This window comes from Canis lupus, chromosome Y (genome assembly GCF_048164855.1).
Source record: "Canis lupus baileyi chromosome Y, mCanLup2.hap1, whole genome shotgun sequence".
In the NCBI taxonomy this organism is placed as follows: Eukaryota; Metazoa; Chordata; class Mammalia; order Carnivora; family Canidae; genus Canis; species Canis lupus.
The window spans coordinates 4,798,681-4,825,817 of record NC_132877.1 but is presented as its reverse complement, the minus strand read 5'-3'; the positions used below and the strand labels follow the sequence as shown (position 1 = coordinate 4,825,817).

At 40.5% G+C, this 27,137-nt stretch overlaps 1 protein-coding gene across 2 annotated transcripts in view; it reads left to right on the top strand.

Annotated features, from left to right (window-relative positions):
• LOC140629080 (patatin-like phospholipase domain-containing protein 4) overlaps window positions 1–27,137 on the top strand; it is a 142,857-nt gene that overhangs the window by 68,204 nt on the left and 47,516 nt on the right. The window contains exon 8 of one of the 2 annotated variants that reach the window (XR_012026941.1): window positions 1,019–1,105. The exons of the other annotated variant lie outside the window; for it this stretch is intronic. The gene's annotated coding sequence lies outside the window, so the exon portion shown is untranslated. Of the gene's footprint in view, window positions 1–1,018; window positions 1,106–27,137 lie in introns of those variants that run through there. 2 annotated transcript variants of the gene reach the window in all.

Below are 27,137 nucleotides of genomic sequence, written 5' to 3'. Positions count from 1 at the left end.
TATTTTACATTCACAGTTGGTTGATAATTCAGCTTGGCATGAGATTTTATATGGGGAATAATTTTCCCATCGGTTTTCCAAGGCATTGCAAAGTTGTACATCAGTGTGATTATTGATTGTTTTTATGTCACGGTAGAGTTCCACTACCTAGAAGACTGAATTAGGTTAAATTCAACATTCAAAATTATGAAATATTCAGTCCTTTCCACACTTGCCCACTAAGTGCCGAACAGCCAGAGGTCCTTTCTCAAGAAACTGACCAACCCTGGAGAAAGGAACTTCAGATGCTGCTTGAGTGGTGGTCCCCCAGTGGGAGATCACAGTCTCTACTGAGTCATTCTGTTGTAAAGTCCGCCAATAGAAAACAGAAGAGGACAGGTAAAATTATCCTTAAAAAAATATATCTGCACTATTTCTTTCTTTTGTTTCTAAAGTTGGGTGCTTTGTGCATTAACTTTGAGCCTTTCTTCTTTACAAACATAACAGAACTAAGTGATCATTATGTATAAAATATCACAATGTGACATATTTATGTTTATAGACAAAGGCAAAGCAGATCTACTAATATAAAATCAGCATAGAGATCAGTCGCATTGGGTTATCAAATGAGATTCTGAAATCTTACCCATTATCAAACGTTACTAATAATTCAACACAGAAAAACAAGATCTGGGATCATCAACACTATTCAAATTCTTTCCTGTTTCATTAGGACACTCCCCGGCCCTCATTTTACTTTTGAAATCTCTGAGCAACGCTTGTGGGAACATTCTCTATAAAGAATAGTCTCTCCTAAAATTTCTCCTTTGGTACTCAGTAGTTACATAGCTTATGTAACATTTTCTGGGAAGCTGTATCCCTAAATCCATAAAGAATATTAGTCATGCCAGTTACATTCTGCTGAAGTGGATCATAGATATGGACTCTCCTCTAGGAAATAGCATTGCAGTGATTGCCAAGAGCTGACACCGACAAGCTCATAGGGCGACTGCCCTGGTCACTTTTCTTTTTTCCTCAGTGTCCCAGCAGAAGACTCAAATGGATTCCTGGACTGCTGTGAACCCTATCTGTTCCAAAGGCATTAAATTTCTTTCTAAACTCTTAATTTTAGCATTATTTTAAAATTTTTAAACATCAGAAAATACAGAGAGTAAGTCAAGATTTGATTGTTCAGTTAATGATGAGCTAATGTCAGTATTTTAGGACATGAGCAAGAGAATCATAATACAAGCTCATTGTGGAGTTCTTAGTAAGGAATAGGCACTTGTCTGATACAAAAATGGTTTTAAAAATGGGAGCTCTTTGTGATTATATCTTATCCCTTTGTTTATCACTGTTGTTGAAAGGTCCAGAGATGTGATCCATATTGCTTTCAAATCTCTTCATCGGTGATGGGATTATCTCTCATTTTGGGAAAGCTTTTTTGCTTTAATAGCTTCTGCAATTCTTTTAGCTATTACCCTACCCGTGGAAAGTTTATTCCCCAAGTAGTCCATGTGTTTCAGGTTGTTATCCCTACAGAGAGCTCTTCTTTGCCAAAAGCAGATGAACCCACTACAACAGTCTCATGCATTGAGAAATAGTATTCTCACAAACGGTTACTCTTCCCGCAGTCAAACTGAATATGGGGCCAATGAATCACCAGACTTCTGACCCAGGAAAAGTTGCATAAATCAATGGTACTCTCTAAATAATATATGAGACTGGATACTCAATATGTTTCACACTGAGTTCTGGGAGGAGGGGGACTTTGGGATAGCAGAGAAGAGATTAATGAGGCTGTGTATGTTTCCTGCTCTGCGGGTAAATAACTCAATATTTGCCAGGAAGTCATTGATGGAAAACAGTAGACCCTGCATTTAAGTCTGAGATATTTTGAGACCATACTCAATAGAAATTAATTAAGTGCTACAATATCTATGATTAAATAAGTCTTTGGGGAAATGAGGAAACTCACTAAAAAAAAGGAAAGAAGAAAAAGGAAGCCAATTCTAGGCGGGAGTGGAAGAAGCTACACAGACTAAGCTGTAAACACTGTTCATTCAAGTCATGGCAAAAACAGCCCTGCGTATACTTTCTATTTCTCACATTCTTATGTCATTCAGTGAGTCTTGTTGGGCCTTGTTTCTGTAAAACATGATCCATGAGTCCTCAAATAGAGTGGGTTATTCAGGGGAACATCCAAGGCTGGTGGGAGAGGGGTCTTAGAAGGGGGAAGATGGTGAAGGGTGGGAACATCGCAAAGAGAATGACAGAATTTTTGTTAAGTGGAGGCCATTCCTAAAAGAAAGAAAGAAGAAAGAAAAAAGAAGAAGAAAGAAAGAAAGAAAGAAAGAAAGAAAGAAAGAAAGAAAGAAAGAAAAAAGAAGAAAGAAAGAAAGAAAGAAAGAAAGAAAGAAAGAAAGAAAGAAAGAAAGAAAGAAAAGAAAAGAAAAAAGAAAGAAGGAAGGAAGGAAGGAAGGAAGGAAGGAAGGAAGGAAGGAAGGAAGGAAGGAAGGAAGGAAGGAGAGAGAGAAAGAAAGAGGAGGCCACTTCTGTGTTTGAGATGCCAGGTATATGGGAGACACAGAGACATTTCTGAAAGCTATTGGAGGGATGGATGTCTCTCATTTAAGTACATGTGATTTCACTCAGAACACCATTAGTCAATGATAGGTTGAAGTCGAGCTTCCTGGAGAAATTTATGTCTGTGATGAACCAGCAATTTACAAAGAACTGAAGTGTGATAGAGAAAAAAGAAGTTCCATACTGGGATTTGAAACAGTAGACATGTGCCAATCCAGACAGGAAGAAAGGGAGGCAAGGGTGAAGATAGAACAGATAACCAAAGGGAAGAACACATTCAAAGATCCTCCCCCCTTAGAGTAAAGACCAACTTTAACCAAATACAACCCTTGGGTTCTCTGTGGACTAGAGGCTCCCAGATTCTCGGCAGCATCTCATCAGCCACAAAACTTCCCACTTGGGCACCTGGAGCTTCCACTGCATAGCCATTCTTGCCTCCGTTCCAGATCAGACGCTAAGACCTACCAGCTGATTGGATATGGGGCCTGAAGGAGAGAAGTCAGTGGAATTCCCATATGGCACTGGATGGTGGTAAACTGGTACAACCATTTATAAGGGCAGTTTGTCTCACACTCTTTAAGCACTTTACAAATTTTGTTGATGGTATTATCTATGTCCTACAGAGGATGGAATGGCAGCCATTCTATTAGAGAGGTAAAGTGATTGACTTCAAGTCTCTTATCAGAGCTTGGTTTTAAGCTCATATTTGCCAGACTTCAAAGCCCTTGTACCTCCTGCCCCAGATATAAAGCCAAGATATAAAGACAAATTATACACTGCTAGGGTTCTTGTGTTTAAAAATGGGACCTTTTTATAATGCAAAGACAAGGTATTGGAACTCACAGCTCTTTTAGAAATAGCTATTTTATGTCAAATTTTTATAAAATACCATTGTTTGTATCCATCTAAGAAATAACATAGAGAAATATAGCCATGGTGTTCTGATTCCTTCATGGTCATGTTTTATGGCTTAAAATTTGATGCTATAGACTGAATATTTTGTGTCCAAAATGCAAATTAGAACCCAGTGGGATGGTATTTGCAAGTAGGAGCCTTTGGGAGGTGATTAGGTGAGGGAGGAGGTGCAGACTTCATGAATGGGATTAGTGACCTTACAAAGAGTCTCCAGAGAGAGGACACAGCCTGAAGACTACAAGCCAGGAAGTCAGGTCTCACCAGACACCTGCTCATACCTTGATCTTGGACTTCCAGCCTTAGAACCGTGAGAAATAAATGTCTTATTTATAAGCCATCCAGACTGTAATATTTTGGATGAAGACACTGGGTTTGGGTTGGCAGTTGATTAGGATAGTATCAAGAAGAAGGTTATATTAACGTTAGGGTTAGTGCATGTTCCAAATGGATTTTATTTTCTACCTACTTCTAAATCAATACTGGGAAAGAAAAGCACAGATTCTAGGAAATGATGCTAAATTAGTCATTTCCCCCAATATTAAGCCTGTACTAAATGTATTCTTATTTTTGTAGGATTTCTTTCTTTCTTTTTGTGTTTAAATATTTTATTTATTAATTCATGAGGGACACAGAGAGAGAGGCAGAGACACAGGCAGAGGGAGAAGCAGGCTCCTCACAGGGAGCCCATGTGGGACTTGATCCCTAGACCCGGGATCACAACCTGAACCAAAGGCGGCCGCTCAACCGCTGAGCCACCCAGAGGCTCCTGTAGGATTTACTTCTTAATCTGTATAAATTAGTGAGCCCCAACTGAACACCAGACAAGAAATGACACAAACAAGAGAAAACCAGTCAAAAGCCGTTGGAAAAGACAGGAGGACAACGAATTTCGCTAAACGTTGGCGGTTTGAGCAATTAGAGTCTGCTTGAACAATGAAGGAGAAGTGCCAAGTGAAAACTAGTGATCAGATCTGCACGTTAACCGCAGCAAGGAATCAAGCACGCAGTAACTGCGCAGTGTACTGCATACAGCTTAAAGAGTAGGAACAAACATCACTAATGAAACAAAGTAACAAAATTTATGTAAATTATGGGCACCAAACCATAGAGGGAGAACTCTAAGGATTTTCCTTTCAGTAGGTAAAGTCCAGCAGAATGGCATTATTAAGGTCAACTTTCACTTTTTTACTTTTTTTTTTTTTTTTTTTTAAGATTTTACTTATTTGAGACAGAGTGAGAGGGAAAGCATGAATGAGGGGTGACTCAATCCCAGGACCTCGAGATCATGACCTGAGCCAAAGGCAGACGCTTAACCAACCGAGCCACCCAGGTGCCCCTAAATTCAACTTTTATACTATAATCTTTGAAACTCTGTCTTAAAACTCAGGATATTATTATTGAAAATTGTTTTCAAAATGGTCACTTCTCTCGCTGAATAAATAGATTTGTCTACTTTGAGAAACTGGAAAATAATTTATTGACCTAGGGAATCAATAGTAAAGTACTGGATTCACAACAATAAAAACCCAATAAAACCATTACAAAATATCATCTGAGGGTAGTTATCCTGAAACCTTACAGTTGGTCCAGTCGACATGGATATTGCAGCCTGTCATAACTGCACATGATAAATTAACAGTAGAAATGCACATTAGCCATCAGTTGAACATTCCAGACTGCTGGTAAATCTACCTTAAAGATGTTCACCTTCAGCCTAATGATATATTTATGTGGATTCAAAATTCCTGTGAGCATTAATGGAAACTTTGATCCTTTAATGAATGCGAAGGCAGAGTGTTACGATGAACGCTTAGATGATATATTTAATTTATTCCTAAAATATATAATACTGCTTGCTGTGACTATGCCAACCGGAGTAATTGGTTGCAATTAAAATAATGAGATATTCCCAATAATGATACATATAATACAAATGCTGAGTGATATGTAATTTGTAATTCCTAGATAATTTTTATGCTGATGCATTTCTTCATAATAATTTTTATGCTGATACATTTCTTCATAATTATAGTAATCTTTTGAGCTAATACAAATACATTTTGTCATATGGATTATATTCTGGAAGAATTACTTTTCAACATAGCTAATTTGAAAACCATTTGACTAGACCTAAAAAATAGTGTATGCATGTCATTTGGAAAAAGGAACTTTGAGAAGCCATCATCTACAAAGTTGAACACATGTTTACTCTGTGTCCCCACATTGCCGCTCCTGGATAAATACCCAACATAAATGTGTATGTATATGTGTTCACCGAAAGACATGAGCAAGAGCGGTAATTTTCAGCTATACACTTTTTTTTAAATAAAGATTTTACTTACTTATTCATGAGAGGCACCAAGAGAGAGGCAGAGACACAGGCAGAGGGAGAAGCAGAGTCCCTGTGGAGGAATATGAGACTCGATCCCAGGACCCAGGTCACGGCCTGAGCTGAAGGCTGATGCTAAACAGGTGCCCCTAAACTATAGACTTTTGAGAATAAAGGGAAGGGGCTGGCTATCTGACGTGCTTCAGTTTGGAGGCAGCAATGATGATTTAGAAATTGGATACAGTCCCCACATGGCAGAAATACTGCCTAATTATGACATGATTTAAAACAAGCTAGTTCATATCCCAGATAATGGGATACTTAATATTACCTGGCTAATATTTATTGAATGCTGTGTGAAAAAATAAATGTATTGAGTGGCCATGTGACTATTGCTGTTAGTACTCAATGTATACCACCGTCTTTACTCCTGAAAACAACTTTATGAAATTTTTTTGTGCCTTATGTTTGAGAAGCTGAAAACAATCAGCCAGTGGTGCAACACACCATGGTTGAGAGACAATAAGTGGGGAATGAGCCTGGACAGGTAGGTAAAGGCAAGTCATGTGAGGCATGAGTTTCACTTCTGTTTTAATTGTGGTTGGAAGCACAGGGGTGGGGGGGCTTGAGATGGAATAATAATTTATAACAAAATTTATAATGTTTGGTTAATAATTACTGGATTGTAGAGGAGGATAAGTGGGTCTTGGAAGAGCCCTTGGAAGGTCTTATAACTGCAAAGATGAAAGATGGTGGCAGCTAGGGGTAAGGTGTTGGTGGTGGGCATGAAGGAAATTGGACAGGTTTAGTAATTAATTAAATTTTAAAATATTTTATTTTATTATTAAATGATCTCCACACCCAATATAGGGCTCAAACTTACAACCCTGAGATCAAGAGTCTCACGCTTTAGTGACTGAGCCAGTTACGTGCCCTTGGACTATAATTTAAAAATGGAGTGGACAGTCTTATTGATATGGTGTATTAATGGGTGTGATGGGACAGCAAGACAGGAACCAAATGTGTAAGTGTGAGTTCACCTGCTGTTTACTGAGATGGAGAAGCTGGGAAGAGAGAGTGTATGTTTGTGTGCAGTACAGAATCAACAGCTTTATGTTGGACGTGTTAGTTTTGAGTTGCCTCATAGGCATCCAAGGGTAGATATCAATTAGGTAGTTGGACTTAGGATTTTAGAGATGAGTTCAGGGCTGCTGACAAGAACGGGGGTTCATCTCGATACAAAGGCGACGTATGACCATGGGGATAGATAACACTGATGTGGAGACAGAGCAGCTGGTGGAGTAATGGAGGCCGTGCATGGGGTGTTAGGAGAGCCCACCATTTACAAGTAGGACAGAAGAGATAGCACAATGAGAAAAACTGTCCAGGTGTGTGCTATCATCAGACATAAGAAAATATATTTACAACAGAAATTAACAGAAAGGGCAGCCCGGGTGGCTTAGCAGTTTGGTGCCGCCTTCAGCCTGGGACTTGATCCTGGAGACCCAGGGCTCCCTGCATGGAGCCTGCTTCTCCCTCTGCCTGCGGCTCTGCCTCTCTCTCTCTCTCTCTTTCTGTGTGTGTTCTCATGAATAAATAAATAAAATCTTTAAAAAGAAAGAAAGAAAGAAAGAAAGAAAGAAAGAGAGAGAGAGAGAGAGAGAGAGAGAAAGAAAGAAAGAAAGAAAGAAAGAAAGAAAGAAAGAAAGAAAGAAAGAAAGAAAGAAAGAAAGAAAGAAATTAACGGGGAAAGGGATTAAAACCTAAGGACAACAGCTAAATAATTTTAAATGCTTTTTACAGTTTCCAAGATTTAACTTAATAGCAGTCAAAATGGTAGCATTAAAATATATGCAAGTTTCTAAGATTATATACTTTTGTGTGTGTGAAAGAAAAGGATCTCAGCTATTTAAAAAAATTGGGGGAGGACTTGGGCGGCTCAGTGGGTTAAGCATCTGCCTTCAGCTCAGGTCATGATCTCAGGGTCCTGGGATCAAGACCGACGTCAGGCTCTCTGCTCAGCGGGGAGTCTGCTTCTCCCTCTCCCTCTGCCCCTCATCCCTGCTGGTGCTCCTTCTCTCTCATTCGCTCTCTTGCTCTCGCTCTCAGATAAATAAAATAAATTTTTAAACACAATTTTTAAAACTTCCAAAAATGGAGCAAACATCTTTATCAGGTAGCGTGAGAAGTCTAATTTTCCTGACAGTTGGTCCAAAGAGACATCTAAGTTAAGAAATGAATATCTTTGCTTTCTTTAGCTGACAGAAATCGATCCCGGGCAGTGTCTTTCCTCAAATGTCACTACCACCATCTCTATATCTTTGGAGATCAGTTCCTGATAAATGATGGTGCCTGATTACGAGGCACACTGATGTTTTCTTAACTTCGGTCTCCCAGGCGACCATGTCAAACGGATGCCATGTGGCAACTGGGCCATTTGTCAGACATCACGGAGAGGGCAGCATTTGCTGAAGTATAATCGAGATCATCGAAGTTTCGTACTAGACTGCCACCTTGGAATCAGAATGCTGTGCGCAATAGCACTAATGACGTAAAAGCAGAGCTCTTTGGGTGTGCATTTAAGCTATGGATTTAACAGTTTATTTTTTCTTTGTACACATCCAAAGGGAACGCTGCTTTGTTCCCTCACCAACATGGCAAGAGTAGCTTCCAGAGAAGACCGTGGTAGCAAAACACCGTGGCATGTGTCTGCGGAATAATCACCACTGGAGAGGAGACTCACTTGCTTCTGATACACCAGACTTCCTGGGCTCAGTTGAGGCAGGCTGGTATTGTTCCACGGGTGAGTTACGTGGTGACACTTCCATGTCTCCATGCTAAGTAACAGGGACTTGCTGGGGAGGCAGCGGTCACGCTGGGCTTGCTTCAGAGGAAGCCTCTTATCCCTGATCTCGATTCTTAGAGGCTTGCATTTCCCTGCTTTCCGTTAGCCAAAGCAGGCGCTGAATCTCACATCCCATCGCCTGAAGCCTCCAGTGTTACATCAGTCAGAAAACCCGCACACTATGGGTGTCTTACTTGGGGCAGTGTTCCTTTATCCTAGGCAGGTTTGGACTCCTATCCCATGCTTCTCTGAAAATCTGCAGTTTCACCACGGTCCTATATTTTTGATTTTTACAAAATTTCAAGTTGAGATAATATTTAATTTTATTTTAGAAACCTTAAAGGCAGGCGCCTGGGTGATTCAGTGACTGAGCCTCTGCCTTTGGCTCAGGCTGTCATCCTGGGGTCCTGGGATCAAGACGCATTGGGGTCCCTGCAGGGAGTAGCAGGGAACCTACCTCTCCCTCTGCCTATGTCTCTGCCCCTCTCTCTGTGTCTCTCATGAATAAATAAATAAAATATTTAAAAAAAAAAAAGAAATCTGAAAAGCAAAGAAGAAAATAAAAGTAATGGGTAATGTCTTTACCTGAGATAGATAGTGATTCGTTCTTATCTCTTGAGATTCTGAGTATTTTTCCTTTCATACTCTTTTGCCACCATCCCCTCCTTTTCTTTTTCTAAGTGTGATGGGGGAAGTGTGTAAATGTGGGTAAATAGAGGTGTCCATAGGTCATGTAGATATACAGGTATATATCTTTCTAAATTTAATTCTATATACTGCTATAGCCTGTATTTCCAAATTAATATTCTGTTTTTGAACTTTACCCATGACCCCATGAATTGGAAACATAATTCTTTTTCTTTTTTAAGATTGTATTTATTTATTCATGAAAAACACAGAGAGGCAGAGACACAGGGAGAGGGAGAAGCAGGCTTCCTGTAGGAGTCTCATGCAGGACTCAATCCTGGGACTCCAGGACCTCACCCTGAGCTGAAGGCAGATGCTCAACCACTGGGCCACCCAGGAGTCCCTGGAAACATAATTCTTAACAGCTGCATAATAATTTAAGTTTACACAGGCACCATGATTTACTTACCTCTTTTACACTGAGTAGTCATATCCCTTTCATATTCCAACATTGTGCTGAAGATCCTTCTGTGGTGTGACTGTGATCCTATGTGCTGGTTACCCAGAGCCCCCGATGTGTACTTGTGGATGAGATGTTCTCAGCTTCATGTCTGCATGGAAGAAGATACCCAGAAAACTATCAGATATTAACACTCTCATTGTCATCATGACCAAAGTTGAATAAGGAATAAGACTGAATATCTGAATTAGATATAGTATGTGGCTTAGGTCCAAATATGTATTTTCAACAGGTATGCAGGGTCATTTCACGGTAACAGCTACTCTAAAAAACAAATAAACAAAAAAACCCTCGAAGAATTCTGATCTCAACCCAATATAGATGGCAGCAATCAGGATGACAATTGTCTATGATGAGGAGAAAGACTTAGTGCATGAGAGAGTGTCAGGGTTCATTTAGAAGTTGGGAAGAAAAAAAAGAAGTTGGGAACATGAGATATTCAAATTTAGTGACCTGGCAGTTCTGCTGGCTGCCAGCTATTTCTGAGTCATCTACGAATACTAGAGGAACATCTGTCCCTTCCAAATCATTAAGCGATGTAATCCTTTAACGATCAACTTTCACCATCCCAAATGGTTCAGTCGATAGCACTTGCACTTTTGTTTTTACTTTTGTTTCGTTTTTCTTCATAAATATAATGTGTTGTTAACCTATAGTATATTATGTGGATGTCTCCCCTTTGCTGAACCACCTAGAAAATATGGACCACTGCAGGATGCCCAAAGATGGGTTGAGCAGTTAGCCTGCCTCATCTTAGAATTGTCCTCAACATAACTGAGAAAAGGATTTCTACACACCTCAAGAAATTGGAGACTCTCGGGAAAATGAGGCATGCATAACCTCAATGAAAGACAAGCCTGTTCATTCATCTGATGTCGTATCTGCTGACAACCATACAGTTAGGAGTCAACTCTTGGATGAAGTAAACCACAAGACAAAAAGATAAAGATAAATTAGGATGTAATCTATCAGAAAACTCTGAAAAATTTGGTGCTTCTATGTAGCCATATTCAGGAGCTTGAGAAACTTGGGTGGAGAATGTAGGTCAACATTTGTTGAGAGATAAGCCGAAGAGAGATTCATTGGTATATTATCCTTTGCTCCTAAGAGAAAACACACATTTATGTGTAGAAACCGGTCTCTCCCTTCCCTTGCACTCGCTGTCACGTCCACCTAACTAAAATTCAAGGAATGTCTTATTGTGTGGGCTTTTATGACTGACAGTAGAGGATATGAACAATAATTCACTTGCAAAATTGCAGAAACTCTACTCAAATGGGAATCTCTGTAATATATTCTCTAGAGAAGGCAGGCATATAGCATCCTATGGTCTCTCAATTAACGTATTCTTGAAGGTCTAGGAAGTGTGTATCTGTAAAACCCCAATAAACTTTGTTGACTCAGAAAGCCTTCTCACAGGTTTATGTCAAGCATCAACAAACTCAAGGGAAGCATTTTGCCTTTTTTCTTTTTTTTCCAGTTTCCAGACATTTCTACACAGGAATATTTCCTTTCCAACACTAGACCTTGATCTTGCCACTATTTTCAGAGTTTCTTCTATCTGGTATTTGGTGAAACAGTTTGGCAGGGAAAAAGAATGACAGAGTGGATTTTTAGTGTCTCCTTCTATTTTTATATCCCCTACTGAGAGGCTCCATATGAAGAGTTACTGGATGATTCATTCTTGACAACTGCATACGATTGTAGGACACCTTTCTCTCCTTCCTCCGAGGCTGCCCTTAGTCAATCTGATATTCTCTGACAGTGCCAGAGGATTCATGATGTTTGCCCAAAAACTTCCCTTCTCTGAATGCAGCACACAATCAGGGCATTCTCTTCCTCATCATTTGAAAAAAAAAAAAAAAAGTTTCTGGATTTATCAGCTGCACAACAATATGTCCTTGTCCCTTTTTGATACATCGAAAAAAATCAAAGTAGAAATGATTCATACCTCCCACTCCATTTTGGTGTGGCCCCTGGAGCCTACGCAGCATTACCTTGGAGAACAATGATAGGAATGTCCTTATGCAAAGCACATCTTACTCGCCCGTAATACACCAAACTCTATAAACGTCAGCAAACTGCCTTCTGGGAAGAACCTATAAAAAACAAAAATGAGAACAAGGCAAATTGCTACAAATCTATGCCCCCAAACTAGGCAATAGGAAATCATTTTACAGTAGTTGAATGCACAAAGTAAAATACTATAAAATGTGGAGCCGGGAATCACAATTTGGAAATAAAACCAGGGACGTGAGCCCCTTCAGGAAGCGAGATGAGAAAGTGCTATGGAATGACGCTGAGGAAAAAGGGGGGGGGGGGTGCAATGTGCACTTTACAAGCACTGTTTGGAAGTGGATAGAAAAGGTCATCTTTGCAGTAGGGAGAGAAAGAGCGGGGCCGGGTCGGGCTAGAGAGTAGGCCGTCTGCATTTGACAGGTCAGAGTAAACAGACTGTGCTCTGACAAAGAATCAAAAGAAGAGAAAAACCACCCTATTTTGCCCTGTCAATAAAATTATTGGGTATGAACTTTCAGTTGTAGTCATCCTTTAAATCATGTGGTTTTATTTTATTTATTTATTTATTTTTAAAGATTTTATTCATGGGAGACACACACAGAGAGAGAGAGAGAGAGAGGCAGAGACACAGGCAGAGGGAGAAGCAGGCTCCATGCAGGGAGCCCGACGTGGGACTCGATCCTGGGTCTCCAGTATCACGCCCTGGGCCGAAGGCAAGCACTGAACCACTGAGCCACCCAGGGAACCCCCCCCCCCCCAAATCATGTGCTTTTAAAATATTTAAACAATGAAGCAATTTTAGCCAGGTGTGCTATGAGACATCCCCAAGGTACGTTTCCCCTTTACGCACCTGCTGCGTTCTCCTCTGCAATAGTGATGTATGAGGCTCACGGCCTTCCAAGCCTGACCTTCCGTGGGGCGGTCGTGACTCCCCTTGGAATTGTTCACCTTTACTGGGACATGTCCCTGAGCTTCAGTGTGCTTGTTGGGAAACGAGACTGGCACCGGCCCCAGAGAATAGTGGAGGATCCGTATGTAAGTGAGTAGATGTATGTGAAGACCTGTGAAGCTGTAAGCACCGTGTTAACACGAGATGGTGAAGACGCGCAGTCAGCACGTGGCTGTGGGAGCATTTCCACTGGTAGGAGTTTGTGGATGAAGATCCCTGAGCAGCATCTCAACTGCAGGTCACTGTGACGGCTGCCGAGAAGCACACACCCAATGTGCTATTTGGCGATGATAAAAATTACATTATATTTCCTAGCTGGCTGTTCCTGGATTGTCTGACGGTCATCTCCAGGTGCACGTGAACGGCACCGTACATGCACTGCAGTCCCGCCAGGTTAGGCTAACATGCTCTCTGGCCTCCCCCTGCAGAGGTTACCCAACACTTAACAAAACATCCTTGGTGGCCCCTGAGGAAAACTCTTAGAATCATTTCCAGCACCTCTACTCCGTCCGTCGCCTCCTCGACTTCCTGGCTGCTTTTCAGCCCCTGTGATGGATCACTGCACCTTTGTTCAGCGTTTTAAATTTTCCATGCTGAAACACATCTTGACACATCCTCTCTGATCCCTCTAACTACTCATTTGGCTTCACTTGACAGTTCTTCGTGGCCTCACCTCTGTAACTGGGACCCTCTTTGTACATGCCAGCCTGGGAAGCTCACTTTCCCATCTGTACGACTACCTGCTTTTAAAGTATAATTAATCTTTATGAGTTTTACCATCACCAGGGATGGTCTTAGCAGAATGACAGGGTCAAATTTTACAGCATCTCCATCAGCTTTTCTGACCTCCCTTCTTAGAGCTGCCCAAACATCTGCTTCCTTGATGCTTTCATAAACTTCCAGTGCCTTGGGACTCCCCTCCTGTGCCACATTGATGATTATTTCTTATTACGTGGTCAAATTGAGTGTTTATCTAGATGCAACATCAGGTACCAAGAGCAAAATGAAACAAGATAAAGCAAGGTTTTATAACATTCGCAATTTAACCAAATACACTCTTGCCTAAATTTAAAGAAGTGCCTAACTTCTTTTTTTTTAATTATTTTTTTAAAGATTTTATTTATTTATTCATGAGAGACACACACACACACACACACACACACACACACACACAGAGGCAGAGACCCAGGCCGAGGGAGAAGCAGGCTCTATGCAGGGAGCCCGATGTGGGACTTGATCCCGGGACACCAGGATCACGCCCTGGGCTGAAGGTGAAGCTAAACTGCTGAGTCACCCGGGCTGCCCTTTTAAAATTATTTTTAAGATTTTATTTATTTATTTTAGAATGAGAGAGCATGCACTGGGAGGGGGGAGAGGCAGAGGGGAACAGAGAGGGGAAGAATCTCAAGCAGACTCCATGCTGAGCACAGAGCCCAATGCAGGGCTCTGTCTCATGACCCAGAAATCATGACCTGAGGTGAAACCAGAGTTGGATGCTTAACCGACTGAGCCGCCCAGGCGTCCCTGGAAGTGCATAACTTTCAAACAAGAAGGGAAAGCGAGAAAGTGGGTACATTTGACACAAGGGAGGCTGCTCAGCAGGGAAGCGGGGAGGGTTTCATTGGGCCTCCACTCACCAGGTGATAGATACTAAATCATCTAGAGCTTGTCTTGTTCTGTAGACAAAGGTAGAAGATTCTGGTCTAGCAGAATGTTCAAGGAATCACAGAGCTTAAGACCTGATCCCAGAGGCTTTGTGCAATCCAGTATTTCTCAGAAGGGACCACCTTGTTTGATATGTACTCTTAAAAAAACCTCAGAACAGTGTGATCAACTATTTCTCATTTTTCTCCAACTGCATTCCATGAACCATCCATGCATCCCATTCAACACATTCATTTACCAGCTTCCATATATCCAACAAGTATTAATGAGGTACCTCCTTATGCCCGTCCTACACTGTGTTGCAGAAACATACCCATCCTTGCCTTCCCAGCAGGAGAGAATGACATTACATTCAGAAGTAACAGCAAACCCGGAGGACACACAGACAACCTGAATTACAGCCTCTATCCCCCTATCTACCTCCCCTCCACACACACAATGGAGTCTTCAATATGAACCTATGGTGCTTTGTCCAAGGTTGCTTGCCTTAGCTGAGGAATATCCTAGGGAAAGCTAAATCCTGAGGGCAGGGAAGAAATGGAAATAACCTGCATGTTGTGTGCCCCACTTCTAGAAGGGTCTAGACTACTGTCCCAGTTTGGTGGGTACACGTAGGGCTAAAGGCTCCATGGGGTCCTTCAATCTACAGGCCTGCATTTAGCAGTTGATTTGCTTTTCCTACAGCCATCCTTGACTTCATGCTAAAAGTATCAGGCTGAGGGTTTTTATGCTTTGGTTACAAACCACCCCCTAACCCACCTACCTACCACTTTCAAAATCCACCTCGTCAGAAACCATCCTCTTTGTCTTCCCCTGTTCCTTCCCTACAACCAACTTCAGAATTCCTAGTCTATTTCCAATTTAAATTCTCGAACATCCAGAGTTGCTTCTTCATTTCAAATGCAATGAATCAGTAATAAAAGCAGATTTCATTAATTCGCTCACTGTATTCCTCTGGAGGGAAAGGCAGGTAATAAAAATCATGTTACGATGGGTATATTATGTGTCCTTCTCTGCTCCAGGGTATCATGCTTTTATTTGATTTATGATGAGCCACAGACTAGACAAACAGATAGTTAATAGAAATTAATTCTCTTGTTTGTAAAATAGTATTTTATTAAATCTTTTTGGGTTTTAAAAACTCTACAGTAAACTAGAGGAGTATAAGACAGGCCCTAGTGGATGCCTGCTGAATAGAAAGGGAATTAATGTATAAAATAATGGAGAACTAAATTCTGTGATTAAAACATGCTGAGTATTGTTAATTACGTATAGACTATAAATGAATTAAATCCTTTAGAGTCTATACAACTAGTGGTCATAGTTTGCTGCTAGAGCATGGAGTTTACAAAATCATAGATAATTTTTAAAATTCTATATGTACACATATGTATGTATACATACATATACATTTATCTATGTGTGTATCCACATGTTTATATGTATGTACACATACACACCAACATGTGGAGGCATTTGAATCATTAATGTACTATATACAGAATGCTGTTACATACAGTTAAAGATGGTTTTATTACAAATTGGTAAATATTCAATATAGGGATATTAAATACAGTGATTCTCATAATATGTATTAAAAAGAATTAATAAAAATTGGCCAGAAATGTTGTTTCAGGGCATTGGACAAATGTTTTACTAATAAGCAACCAGAATATAAGTCAATGGAGAGATTATAATATATATGTATTTTTTTATATTTTATAAATGTATAAAATTATAGCAATGCTTTGACATGTCTATTGGACAGTGTATGATGAAGCACCATGAATTATCTTTGGCTGGGGATTTGTAACCTGAGCCTTGAGCAGAGAAACAAAGTAGGACAGAGCAGGCTATAATGTATTCCCTAGACTGCCAAAGCGGACAGCTTGATTCACAGGTACTTTTCTGTGTCCATGATGTTTCGATAGGAAGGAAGGAAGGAAGGAAGGAAGGAAGGAAGGAAGGAAGGAAGGAAGGAAGGAAGGAAGGAAGGAAGGAAGATGGATTGATGGATGGATGGAAAAAGTTTGTATATATCAAGAATTTCAACTTTATCCAAAGCAACAAATACATTAAATATTTAACATCTACTTGTTATAACTGAACACTTTGCTCGAAATACGATGAGGCAAAAATGAGGTATATAACTCTTGAGGCAAGTCTCTGTACCTCCTGTTCATTATTAGCCTGCTGCCACTGACAAACCACCATATACGTTATGAAGTGCATTTTCAGATCTCGGCAGTGGTTTTGTATTTGAACACGTTACTGAATAGTAGGAGAGAGGACGGTGGATTATTTAAGGAAAGCCAGATTAAAATCTTTCATGGTTGATGCCAATGAGGAGTACATAAAATACTCTTAATTTGGCATTAGAATAAAATAATGAAACAATACCTTTAGGGGTCACCTGGATCTGTTCTTCCACTGGGTAACTGATGTCTCCCTAGAGGATGTAGAAAATAAAGCTGGCCCTAAACTGTGCTGGCGAGGATTTCATCAATATATTTTAACAGGTATTTTGAAAAGTCTTGGCACATAGTAGGATCTCCGTCACCTCTGGTCCCGTTCCTTCATGGGAATGACTTATCAACATATGTGTGTCTGACCCCCAAATTCTCAGGTTAGGACATCAGTGGAGGTGGGCAGCTATATGGTTTTGCACTTGCTGCCCCTTTGATACTCTGCTCCAGTGTGACTCTGGGAAGTTCAGAGGCTTTAACTTCACCAGCAGAACTTAAACTTGGCTGGAAGTTCTGGCTGCAGAGGCTGCCATTCACAAGTCAGACTTCTCCCAGGAAGACCACCTGAGAATGTGGGAAGCCTCAGAAGTTCTCAAATAAAGTGACAAGGTCCAATGTGACTCACGATCACAAGGCTACGTCTGCTGTGCCTATAAACAAACAACTTTTGGCCAGAAACTTGGAATCTGCAACCAGACAGTCAGTGATGCTCAAACTTTAAGGGAGCCAGATCATCACGCCATGTGATTGTTGATAGTAACACTGGAACTGGGTCTGTGGAACCTGCCTCTTATATAAGGTTCCCTGGTGGTTCTGATGCATTTGGACTGAGGACCCCATATTGAAAACCACCACGTCTGGTATGGGTGATGCACAGTATCTCCTACCAGAGGTGCCAGCGGTTCATAGCTAATGTTTCCCACCACATGATTCCCAACTTTCTCTTCTGTAGTCAACTAATTCATTGTTACAACCACACCTAAATATTGGTTAAAGACAAATTATTGATGCCTGCGTATTTTTTTTTGAAAATTTATTTATTTGAGAGAGACAGTGTGAAATAGAACATGAGCACCAGGGAGGGGCAGAGGGAGAGGGAGAAGCAGGCTTCCAGCTGAGCCGAGAGCCTGACATGGGGCTTGACCCCAGAACCCTGAGATCATGACCTGAGCCAAAGGCAGACGCTTAGTCCACTGAGCCACCCAGGCGCCCCTGATGCCTGTGTATTGAGAGAAATTGTACAGAAAAGCACCATCTAGTAAAGAATGTTATTTCCTTTTTTATTTCTCTGGCCATAAATAGCATTATTCTGTGTTTGCTTCCCTAACCATCTCCTATGAATTGGCCCACACTCACTCTTACCCTGTACCAAGTAACTCTATTTTCTTCATGGCATTTTATCCCATTTAAAGCAATAACCTAGTGAAATATATTTTTGCTTGATCCTTCTCTGCCTCTCACTCCAACACAATGAAAGTCCTCCAGTATTCCTAGATTCTAGAGCAGCCCATTAAACAGCAGAACTGCTCAGTGAATACTGAAAAATAAAATTGTGGAGGGAAGGCGAGAAGGAAGGACGGGGTGGTGGTGCCAAGGAGAGTATTATTTGTAAAGAAACTGGTTTCTCTAATCTAGATTTTCTCTAGTGGCTGATAGCATAAAGCACCTTAACTTCTGCAAAGTTGGGCTCTGCTGCTATGTAAGAACCTTCATTTCTGCCTTTTAGTTTTTTTTTTTTAAGATTTTATTTATTTATTCATGAAAGACACACAGAGAGAAAGGCAGAGATATAGGCAGAGGCTGAAGCAGGCTCCAGGCAGGGAGCCTGATGTGGGACTCGATCCTGAGACTGCGGATCACGCCCTGGGCCAGGGGTAGGTGCTCAACCACTGAGCACTCAGCGTTTTAGTTTTACGAAGAGAAAAACATTTATTTCCTTTGCTAACAGTTTTTTTCTTAACTCCGAGGGCAGTTTTTATTACATGTACCATGACTTCTTTGAGTTAAAATACTTGCTGGCTGCGGATAGGGGTTGAGGTTCTTGATACGTACAAACAAAATATAGTCCTTAAAAATATTGTAAGCAATGACTCTAATTTCTCATAAATTTTCTGAACTGTACATGGGTCCCAGATAAACGCATATGTACATGTGATCAAGAAATAAATTTCTTGCCCATTGGCTTATCCTTTGAAAGTTCAAATGCTTCCTTCTACATAAGCCCACCTGTGACTCTCGTCTTCTCGGTTGGAAGGATCTTTTCCTAACTTATACTCAATATCAACGCTTGGGACTAGTGCTGGGTTCCTCATGCCTGACGTCCAGGACACTCTCAATTCTCATCACTTGACCAAGCTCAGCCGCTTCTCACCCCCACAGCCTCTGCCTACCCTATGGACCTAGTGAAACAATGTCAATTCTCATTATGCAGTCGTTATGGTCTGTACAGAGCTGTCAACACTAAATTAGCGAATACGGAACCATGCCTGGAGGTTGGAATATCAAGTTAGATTTCTGGGAGCCGTTGGTCACCACATTTTTATCAACCAATCAATAGGTAACCTTGTTGTAAGTGTGTTTCTGTTCAAAGACACCATATTTAACAGATTATTTTGGTCATTCGCATGGGGCCAAGGCCAACAATTCATGCCTGCAAGAAGTGTATCTACCTCATGATATCCTCCATAAGATACATCACGGACTTCTTGCACTTCCAAACACTGAACAGCAATTTAACTCTATGCTCTGGGTTGTTTTCAGCAGTGACATCATAAACAAAGGGCAGAGAAATATAGGAAACTTGGCACTGAGTTTTCTCAGTTTTCCCCCCCCAAAGAGGACACTTGTTTATTGCCTGAGATCTGAAACAAGAACAGAGTGTCCGCTTGGTCAACCCCAACCGGACATGTGCTTGAATTTTTCTACGCTCTATGTCCATGATTGGTCCCCAAAGTGCTGACAGTATGGATTTTAGAGACTGCAGCAAGTGGATGAATTTGCAAATATAGAGTCCATGAATAATGAGGAGGGGCTTCTGCCCCCTAACTGGTCTCCCTGTTTCTATTCTGGCCCAGCCACCGCATGGCAGTTGACATAATTTGTCAGCAGTATATATTAATCACTATTAGACTCTTCTGCTTACTACCACACAGCAGCTTCCCATTGCAGTCAAAATAATACAGTTCTAGCACCTTCCAGTGGCCCAAGGGATGCACGTGTGTCTTGCCCCTTCCTACAGGGACCCACTCATAGCTTATCCCATCCTCCTAAAAATATTCCTTTCACTGCTTTGCCCTCGCTCCTGGCATTCTGTCTCAGAGTTTCCCTCCAACATCTACTTTGGCTGCTGATTGGGCCCTTTGGCAAAGCCGGCCCCCTTTCGGCACAGGGTCACTGTGTAAATACCATTTTATCAAAGAATTCCCAGATACTGCATCGGAGGTCCTGGTTCATCTCGGGTTCTGCACTTGTCCTTACTGGTAGTGGGTTTATTCTTTTGCTGGCGTGTTGGTAATCCACACCTACATGTATACAAGTTCCCCGATGATGCAGTCCACCTTTCTAGCGCACAGGGCAACGTTCTGGTTCATAGCATGCAAGTCGTGTATGAATAACTTGCAGAGCATTGCTGTGTACTATTTTATGGCAGTAATTTATGTGTTTGTCCTTATTTTGTCTCTAAAACGGAAGGTCTTGTCCAGCAGGGACAGAGTCGAGGTCTGGTTTCACACAAGAGAGTTTATACTACATCTCCTCTCCCTGCTGTGCCATGTAGAGTGACAAGGCTATGGGTAGCAACGGTAGCAACAGTGCCAACATTTGAATAGCTGTTGTATATTATTAGCTAAAAATACCTTTATTATGTGGCCCCAGGTCTGGCGCATGTGTATTTCATTTTTTGCTTCCTAACAAGACTCTGATACTTACTGGTTGAAATCAACAGCAACCATTTATTTTATTTTTATTTTTTAATTTTTCACAAATCTGCAATTGGAGCTGGCCTCAAGGGGGGTACAGCTTGTCTCTGTTCCATGTGGTGACAGCTGGCTTCCTGGAAGGATAGCTGGAGGCTGTCATCAGAAATGTGACTGTCTCATGTCTGGGGAAGACCGTCTGGGACCTCAGCTGGGCAGCTGGCAGGCACTAGCGTGTTACCTATCTGTGGCTACTTGGCTTCCCCAAAGCCTGGTGGTTGGGGCCCAAGGTGAGAATTCCACAGCCCTGGGAAGGATTTTGCCAGTTCCAGTAACTCTCTATGCCCTTTTGCTGTTGACTCCCTAAGAGGAGGAGAATGGAGAGAAGAATGCTTCCTCTTGCTCCCCTCTAAATAAAAGACATCATCTATTTATTTTAGCAAACAATTTTCTGAGGAGACGTTTATCTCCTTCTCTTCTGTATTGCAAATACCTTCAGGCAGCCTTTCAATGAACATCACTGAGCAACTCTGTGTCAGGATCTCTATCAGGATGTGGAGATGCTGAGATATTTGTCACAATCTCTACCCTCGGGTGGCTCCTGGTAGAGGAAGACAACTAACTCCAATTCTTATGGTGTATCTCAAAAGCAAGGTACAATTTTTGTCAAACTCATGGGGAGATTAAGTACTTAAATGCATTCCTTCACAGAGTCTGAGCAGGTGCTATGAAACGTCAAAGGCTTCTCCAAAATTAAAACAACCCAGCCAGTGTTGAAAATTTCCAGAAAGTTTCCAGGACATTCCCTCCTGAAGTGGGATCATTGCAATTATATGTAGATGTAGAAATAGGCACTAATAGCATGCATATACGTGCTAACATAGAATAATCAAATTCAACAAATACAGGTTGACTTATATCCATAAATACATAAAATGAATAACCTGAGAAGAATTGCTAGAATGGATCAATATCTATTTCCATAAAATTTTCTTCTTGGGCAAGAATGTATTACATCTGCAGGTGAGAATTTCCATAATGATTCAGGTGTATGAATATCTGGCTAAATGTGTGGCTGCGTTTTTGTTGTTCTGCTTTGATAAACCATCACCAAACTTCTAAATGAGCAGCCGTCTTACTCACTAATTGAATATTTTAACTTTTTTTCCTCTGTAGAGCTGGTGTGTCATTATATTTTCCATTTTGTGCCTTGCTTTTCATGCATTTAAAGTGCTGGAGCAGCTGTTTATTTGGAAAGGTTCCATTATGGCCATAATAATCTCCAACTAATTGCACATCAAATATTTATTTCTTGCACATTAAATTAATGAAGCAGTTTCAACAAGAGAAAAATTGGATCAGGTTGGCAAACAGTGCCTATAAATTCATGAAAGATTCCCAGTTCTTTTTTGGCAAGACTTCTTTAATACAGATTAACAATTTTTAAATGGAAAATTTTTCCATTATCTTGTTGTGACTTTTAAAAATAGGCAAGCTTTCTTTATTAAAGTGCTTTTCTCAATTTTTCTTGATATATTATTGCTTTCAGAAATGAAAAGAAAAAACATGAGTTTCCTCCCATTGATTCTCACATCAGTTATTTGGTATCTTCTTAGCCTTGAATTTAACATGATTTTTTTTTTCTATTTCTACTTTTGATACTGTAAATGGTTTTAGTGGCTGGACTTCTACTTCTTATTTTTTCAGCTTTATTGAGGTATAGCTGACATACTAAAAATGGTACTAATTTTTTAATGTGTTACAACATGATGAGCCTGGATACATGCACACATCTACAGATCCGACCAACACGGTCAGGACCATGCACATCTCCAACACGTCCTGAAGTGTGCCCTTTTGTTCCTTGTATTGTTTTTGTTTGTTTGTTTTGTGGTAAGAACACCTTATGTGATATTTACTGTCTTAACAGAATCCGAAGTGCCCTTATAACATATTGTTAACTCTTGGCACTATGTTGCACAGCTGGTCTCTGGAACTTAATCATCTTCTGTAACTGAAATTTTATACTCGTTGAAGCAAAACTCTCCATTTCCCCCTCCACTCAGCTCCTGGCAACCACCACTGTATTCCCTGCTCCTATGAGTCTGATGATTTAAGTAGCATCATGCAATATTCTGCATGACTTAAATAGACTCATGCAGTATTCTATCCTGGCTTATTTCTTCTGTAACTGATGTATTTCTCTTGCAAAGACATTTTTGATGAATACATACGAATGGCCAAACAGGTATGTGAAAAGATGCTCAACACCAATAATTATCACGGGAATGCAGATTAAAACTACAGTGAGATATCACCTCACACATGTTAAGTTGGCAATTACTTAAAAAAAAAAAAAAAAAACCACCATAAAAGAAACAAGTGCTGAGGATGAGGAGAAATTGGAACCTCTGTCCACCGGTATTGTAATGTTGGGAATGCAACATGGTGGAGCACTATGGAAGGCAGCATGGAGGATTCTCAAAAACTGAAAATTAGAACTACCATGGTATCCAGCAATCACACTTCTGGGTAGATATCGAAAAGAATTGAAATCAAGACCTTAAAGACATTTCTGCACCTCTATGTATTTATTGCACCACTATTCACAGTAGTCGATATGAAAACAACCCAAGCGTCCTTCAAGAGATAAATGGATAAAGAAACTATATATACATATAAGAGGATATTATTCAGCCTTAAAAGAAAGGAAACAGATGGAACTTGAAGACATTGTGCTATGTCAACTGGTGAACTTAAATCTTTGCTGATTAAAATTAGCAGCTGACAATTTATTCTGAAAATCACTTTTTTACATTCAAGTGACATCTTTTTTTCTTTTGGTACATTCTCTGAAAGATTTCTGATACTGTTTCCTTTTCGACCCATTGCTGGTGTATAGAAAATGACAAATTATTCTGGGGAAGAGTTTCAGGAAAAGAACTGCTCCAAACAGTTGGTTTGTGGACACTAAGGATAATGCCCGATTTCATTCATCAGAATAAATTATCTTACAGTTTGACAATAGCAGAGTTACTACCAAATATTACTGTGTACACTGCTCAACAGAGAACATGGCTACAACTAAAGTATCCTGGATAAAGATTTTCCTAAACTAGTTACTGACTGTTAAATTGTATGAGTCATTAGTTGTCCCTTTCTGCATACGTTTTGGGGTAGGGTTCTTGGCTTTGGGTACTTGTGAACGAAGCATGTTTTCCATTTGTTTGCAGTAAGATCCTTTTAAAGCCAGTTGAGAAGTTCACACCAGGCTGTTTCCTTCAGTCACAGGACTGAACCAGACCACATATGTGTGTATATGCATGGCCCATGTGATTATGGAGGCTGACAAGTCCCTCGATCTGCCGTCCACAAGCCAGAGATGCAAGAAAACATATGGTTAGTTCCAGCCCAGGTCAACAGGCCAGAGAACTGGAGTGCTGGTGGTGTTAAGTGCCAGTCTAAGGACAGGAGAAGACTGATGGTCAACCCATGGGGTCAGGCAGAAAGAGTGCTTCTCCTTTCCTTCATCTTTTTGTTCTGTTCATGCCCTCAAGAGATTGGATGAAGCCTACCCACACTGGGGAGGGCCATCTGCTTTACTAAGTCAACCAATTCCAATGCTGATCTCATCTGGAAACACCCTCACAAACATACCCAAAAATAAGATATAACCAAATCTCTGGGCACCCTGTGGCCCAATCAAGTTGACACATAAAATTAACCATCCTACATCTTGAGGACTTAGATGCTCTCTGGTGGAAACCCATGTGATATTTACTGATATTTACTGATATTTATTTATTCCCCCTAGATTTTCTTTAGCATCTTTGGCTTCTTCTAGATACCAAAAGCCAGATTTCCAGCTCCCTCTTCACCCCCTGGTCATGACTACCCAGAAGGACCTCCAGACATTGCGAGGGATGTGCTGGGGCACAGTCCTCTGCTCCAGTTGAGCATCACTGACCTAGCTCAACCTCATTCCATCGGAATGTCCCCTTTAGAGCCTTCTACATTTCCTGCCAGTGCGTTCCCTAATGTGAATTAAGTGTTCTTCAAGCAGTCTAATTATCAAAACGAACAACACACTCACAAGGGAGGATTATTCCACATGAATGAAAGACAGAGATAAACTTCTTCCCGTTCCTCTCACACAGTGTCTTGGTCTTTGCAAGGGAAATCAGATATTATCGCTAGGTGAATGGTGTCCAAATTGTATGCACGCTAGAATCATCCAGTGATTTTTAAAAACTCCAAAGACCATATGACCTGCCAGAAAATAATTCAAAATCTCTGAGAGCGGCACATAGGCGTCACTAAATTTTGATAATCCCATTGCATTTCCAATGTGGAGACACATTTGGAAACCACAGGCCTAGATTTTTGCTAAATTAGAGAAGTAATGTAATTAATTAGTCATCACATTTTTTGTTGTCATCCTGAACCTAGTACTTACAAAACATCCATGTTATCTTGGACACAGTGCCACGTATATTTTTCTCTTAAGTGTTTTGGCTATGACATCATATGCTCATCACAAGCCTGAGAAAAGGGCATATGAATTCTAAGATATAGTGAGTGGCATCCAGAAAGTGCATAAACAAGAACAGTTACTACATAATTAATTCTTTCCATTTAATCATTTTTGAACATTTAAGTGAGTTCATCACTTTAATTACAACCACATTTTCAATAATTGTCTATTAAGCTGAACAAATAATTTAATTAGTGGCTCATCATCAGCAAGAATTTTATGTTCATTATCCTAATCTTGGTACACTGGAATATATTTTCAAGTAATTTTTTTTTTCATTTTCAGAAAAGCTACTTATATGGCATGTACCATGAACTGTAGCATGCCTGAGAATATCTCTCTGTTGCTTTCCTAGTTGAGTTGAATCTTAGGTTGAATCTGTGGCTCACAATTACTAACCCCTCCATATTCTATAGATACCCCTTGATATTTCAGTATCCACTATTCCAGGGTGGCTTGAGACCAGTCCACTGTTGTTAGCTTTCTGCATCACCTGTGTCATTTGCGAGGGAAGTTATGGATATTATTTCACTTTTATTGAAATCATGGTGTCTTCGTTTGGTTCTATTTTGATTAACTTCTCCTGAAGCCCTAGTGAACCCATTCAAACTGGAATCATGTTTTCTCACTATGGTGACACTTTCTTTTGTCACAAATCCTGACTATTATATCTGTTCCATGTGCTTTCAAATCACCTTCAAAACACGAATTATAAGTTGATTCTTTTCTTTGTCATTTATAATTTTAATCTTTTTCCATTTAAATCCATGTTCCCCATTTTTCTGCAGTCTGGGAAAGTGTCCCACATTTTTAGAGGCCAGAAAATTGATTTTGTGTGTGTGTGTGTGTGTGTCTGTTCCACTCTTTAATAATTTCAATGCAGATCTAAATTTGAGTTTTGGGGTTTTTTTGTTTGGTCAAGTCTATGCTCACCTTGCCCTGCTCTCTTCTTATACTCTATGAATGCTTTTTAATTTTTGCAATCTGCAAGACTAAGGTCAGTCCAAATATCCTAATTACAAAATAATCTCAATTCCCTAGAAAGCTGGTTATGTACGATGAAGATCTAGAACCTTTTCCAAATGATTCTTTAGAAAGAAATTCTGTTTTAAATGCTTCCCCTTTTCGAAGTTAAGGAACAGGTAAACCTAGAGATTTCTGTATCCTACTTGTCTTTCTCTGAAAAGCAGTTCCTTGCTGTGAACCATTTACACTTCTATAGATAACCCATACAGAATTAGAAAAACATTTTGAAGGACTATATTTGTCTCAGCCTTGAAATAGGTTTGATTCTCAGACCAGATTAGCCCATGCTGAGACAGAAGGCAGAGGGTTGAGTTAGAGCAGGATCTTACCCAGGCAAAGTCTATGGAAAGCCCCATACCTCTCAGGACCTATATTTTCCTACTGAAAGCCACACGTTCAATCAGTAGTTGCCATTGGATCAATATACCCAATGTGACCCTCCTTCCACGCGTCTTACAAGGCCCAAGGTAGGGAATGATTAGTTAGGCACAAGGCTTGCCTGAGGAAGGATGGTTAATGATGGAGGCTTATGGGGGAAGAATAAGATTTTGCTCATCACTCCAAGAGATGGCAGTGTGATTACTTATACAGAGTGTAAGTATCATGCAAGTTCTGTAGTGAAAGGGATGAATCATGCGGGACAGAGACGGAAGGTAAGAAGTCACAGGAATGATACCATTTCAGGAAAATAGCCACTCCCATTGTTTTGTTTTTTAAAAATTTTATTTAAATTCAGTTTGCCAACATATAGTATAACACCCAGTGCTCATCCCATCAAGTGCCCCCCTCAGTGCCTATCATCCAGTCTCCCCATCCCCCTACCCACCTCCACTTCCACAACCCTTTATTTATATCCCAGAGTAAGGAGTCTCTCATGGTTTGTCTTCCTCTCTAATTTTTCCTCATTCAGGTTCCCTCCTTCCCATAAGGCCCCTTCGACTATTTCTTATATTCCACATATGAGTGAAACCATATAATTATCT